Source organism: Gallus gallus, chromosome 3 (genome assembly GCF_016699485.2).
Source record: "Gallus gallus isolate bGalGal1 chromosome 3, bGalGal1.mat.broiler.GRCg7b, whole genome shotgun sequence".
Classification (NCBI taxonomy): domain Eukaryota; kingdom Metazoa; phylum Chordata; class Aves; order Galliformes; family Phasianidae; genus Gallus; species Gallus gallus.
In genome coordinates, this window is record NC_052534.1 from 95,227,057 (window position 1) to 95,231,706 (window position 4,650).

Genomic DNA, 4,650 nt, shown 5'->3' on the forward strand with positions numbered 1-4,650 from the left:
CATACCAAAAGATTATTCTGTGCCTAAGACATTTTATACAGCCTCCTCCTCTGTCAGGCAAAGGTACCACTCTTAACCAAGTCCTGCAGTGCAGGCACTCAGTGCTGGTACACCAATAACACCAGTTTATCGATTGCAGAGATTTTTCTCCCCCCTCCCCTCCCGTTGTGCATGCCAGAGGTCCCCTGCTTCCTGTCTCCAGCTGATAACGGTGGGATGGCCAGGGTCAGGGAGGAGGGGAGGGGGCCAGTCCCTTGGCGGTGGGAGGGAGCCGGGGGCTCGCAGCGTCTGACAGCTGAAACAGATGATGCCGCACACCACCTATGTAAACAGAAATAGGCGCTGGGGCTGATGTAGCGCAGAGATATGACCCTGCCCATAGAGCCGCTGAGTCTAGACTCCAGATGTGTTCTCACTGTTACCAGGCCAATTCAGATCCAACTGGTAAATATTTCTACCAGATGACAGTGGGCTCAGTTACAGAAATGAGGACAAAGGACAAAAATAGGCAGAAAATGAGTAGTAAGCATTATTGCCACTTAGAAAAAATATTCTGCATAGTTTTAGAGATGTTAAGGGGCAATTGCTTAAATAGATGATATACATTCTTTTATTTTCTTACCATGTTCAGCTGAAAAAGTTCCAAGGCAAACTGAAGGCTATTTAGGCAAATTAGTCATCTAAAGTGAACTGAAACAGAGGTCTGTAAAGGATAAAAAAAAATTATACCAGGACGTTACCATGTGCAGATAAAGAAATGAGGGAAAACCATGGTGTTGATAATGTAAGGCGGGTAAATACCAGTTTATTGGGAAACGAGTGCTATGTGATCTATTTACAGAAATTAGTGATTATAGAATAAGGTCACTCTAAAGAAACAAAACATGGGGGAGAAAGCCCTGTCTGCTAGCATTTCATCTCCCCAGATGTAGGATTGCACCTCTTAGACCATGTGGTGTTCAGAATGTCATAAAACGTGTCAATTAAGCTGCAACCGAGCACCACAGATGCAATCAGGGCCCTGACAAGTTTTAAGAGCTTACTGGTTTGCATCTGGCTCAGATAACTAGAATGAAGTAACAGAGATGTGCAGTGATCCAGGCTCTTTTCTCATGTCCCTTTCTTAATAAATGTTATAGTGCCACATAGCAAATAAAAGATTTGTCTTCACAGGGAGTTGCAATCTCAGAAATATATGATAAGGAACAGTAATCGCAGGATATTTTCTACACTCTTTGTGAAGTCATTTGTAATTTGCACAAATAAATATTATATAATCCTCTGTTAGAGACTCATGTTTGCAAAATGACTGGCTATAGGTGGTAGATCTAGCAGGAGACCTGTGGACAGAAGATAATAACCTCAGATGGTCGAATATGCTAATACTGACTGGGAATTGTAAGATTCCTGTTTTTAGGATTTCATGATGAGCCTTCCTGAAACAAATTGTCTGGCTGATGAGTAGGGTAATAATCAGAGTATATATACCTAGGTAAGATGGAGTTTTAGCAGTAAACAAAACTTTAAAAATATGTATTTCACATAATCAGAAGTTTGTATGAATGTTGTTTTTGTTTTCTTCAAAGATATTTCTTGGAATAAATATGGTTCCTAGCATGTCTAATATTGAATGTGTTGGTGGGAAATGTGTAACCTCATCTATGTAAGAGTTTTTTGGGAGAGGTTTTTCCTCACACATAGGTAAGCAAAAGAACATTCAGATCAGCACAGGCTGAAGTCATGCTATCTATAAAAGCAAAGTTAGAAATGTCTTGGCTTAACTATTAGAATGATCACATTAAAAAAGCAATAGCTTGGTTTCTTACTTTGGACTCATAAACCAGCAGCAGGAGCTTTGAACTAAAAGAGATAGGCTACCCTAACTGAAACGTTCCTTGAAATGGCCTTCTAAATTATTTGCAAGAAGGCAGAACAGTCTTTGTTCTGTCTAGGTTCATGTATCCTCAGAGTTGCACCTTCTTTTCCGCTACATAAGAGTGAAAAGGCCTGAAAAAAATAAAGTGTTAAATCAGAGAACCTGTCAATAAACTGCCCAATATAGCTGCACAAAAGGATAAGCAGCTGTAACCCAATGAAACACAGCTATTTAACAGTACGCTACTGCTCATCAGAAAGCATATACCAATGTTCTCTGAGTACTTTGCCAGACCATTTTACATCAGTGCTAGCAAACTTCTCCTTAGGAATATTGAACATCTGGCTGCAGCTCCTCAAACACAAAGGGAAGATGACAAGGAAAATAACCATAGTAGAATAGTGCAACCAGAAGCAATTTGTAAGTAAACCCTCTCTGTATCTTGAACACAAAGGAAGGGCTTCACAGGTGTGCAGGTATTGGTATATGCAGAACATTGGTTTCTGATGAGCAGTGGCATACTGTTAAATAGCTGTGTTTCATTGGGTTACAGCTGCTGATCCTTTTGTGCAGCTATATTGGGCAGTTTACTGACAGGTTCTCTGATGTAACACTTTATTTTTTTCAGGCCTTTTCACTCTTATGTAGTGGAAAAGAAGGTGCAACTCTGAGGATACATGGACCTAGACAGAAGAGAGACTGTTCTCCCTTCTTGCAAAACCACACTGCTTCATTTATTCCATGGGGAGCACACTTATAGCATTTATTTACTTAGCATGTTGACATCAGGTTTTTTGGTATCAAAACAAGCATTAAAAATGCAAACAAATTAGCTGTATGAGACTTGAAGCCACAGATGACACAATAAAAGTTCTGGTTTTGTGGGAGAATAAAGAGACATATTGCACATACCCTACAAGAAAAAAAGAATTTCTTTTTCCTTTACCATAGAATTCTTTTTCTTCCATCTCTGTCTGTTCCCAACAGAATCAGCATCTAAGAACTGACCCCCTCCTCTGTGTCTTTCTCTCCTGAGAAGAGCTTTTTAAACAGTGGATAGTTCTTTGATCTCCTGGCTTCTTGTAGTTAATCACACCAAGGTTATTCAGCAACTTCACCTCCCTAACCAGGTCAGTGAGTACACTTGAGCAGTATTACATAGCACTATCTAAAGAAAAGAAAAACAGAAAAAAAAAATCTACAACAGACTCTCTTCTCCCACAGTTTGCATCTCAGGAAACATGCTGAGCTCTCAGCCTTCATCCCCATCAATCATGCAAGAATCACCTACTTACAGCAGACAGGGAGTAGATGAGGACCTTCATCTCCCAAAAAGGATCTAACTTTATGAATGGAATGCTACATCTCATGTTTTTGGCATTAAGGGAAATGCTAAATGTTTTCAGCCTCAAGCTTTGTTATCCCAAAGTTGTTTGCAAACCAGCAAAATGCGATCTCTTGGAAAAAAAGTTGTAAATTGTAGGATAGGAGAAACAGAGATAGAAATGTGTGAGCTAGCTCAAATCTAAGAGTAACAAATGGGGACATACTGGCATCTTTAGGTACTCTAAATACCTTTACAACAGCATCCAAATTGCCACAGAAATTATGTATATGCATATAAGGGTTAAGTCAAACAGTGGTTATATTGCAGAACCATTTTTTCAGGGAATTTTAACCTAGGTGTGGAGGACGTAAATTCTGTTCAAAGTTACTATTTGATAACCACAATGAATCAGATTTTTGAAAAATTGACTGAAATATACTCAACTTTTTTTCAGTACTGCATAGAAATATGCTTGTCCATACTATGTAGACGGTATGAACAGAACTACTGCTGTATATTATGAGTGCTCCCATCTTTCCCTTTCATTTACATTTCCACTTCCCTTTTCTTTTCTCTCACCTTTTCTCTTTGTTTTCCTTTCCCTTCCCTTCCCCCTTTCCCCTTCCCTCTCCCTTTTCCTTTCCCTCTCCTTTTCCCTTTCACTTTCTCTTTCCCGTTCTGTTTTCCTTTTCCTTTCCTTTTCTCTTTCCCTTTCGTTTTCCCTGTTGTAGTCTTTCATACAGTTCCATAGGCCCTTATTTGCACTTTTAGACTTCAAAATAGCTCACGTTGCATCAGCAGAGATTTAGACTGGATATTAGAATGTCCTTGGAGGTATTCAAGAAACACATGGACGTGGCACCAAGGGACGTGGTTTGGTGACATGTCAGATTGATAGTTGGAGTTGATGATCTTGAAGCTCTTTTCCAACCTACATGATTCTATGATTCAGTTCAATACCCCAAACGCATGTGAGTTTCTTCATTTTTATCTCAACTACTTTCTACTTAATTGTCTACAGGAAAGTAATTCACAAAATAATTGTGCATTTGATTTGGGGAAAGGGAAAAAACTTGCATACTTGTTTTCATACTCCATTAAAATAATAATAAATTAATGAACGGATGTTCTTTTTTTGTTTTGTTTCCAAATAAAGACTGGTGATACTGCGAAGATGATCTGTGTATATTTTTTGAAATATTTTTATTCTTTTTAAAACAGTTATATTTTCTAGGGATTAAAAAAGGTTGAGAATCACTGCTCTAGAAAATCCCCACAAGACTGATGGGCATAACAGTGGGTAATTAATAGCTACATTCATTAGATAGTAGTATGTTAAGGAGAAAGCCTAACTTGGGAAGGCAAGTAATTGGCAAGGAAAAAAAAGAAAGCGCAGAATTTCCAGAAGCAAAACAGAGAAACCATGGCACCAGCATGAACCTATAAG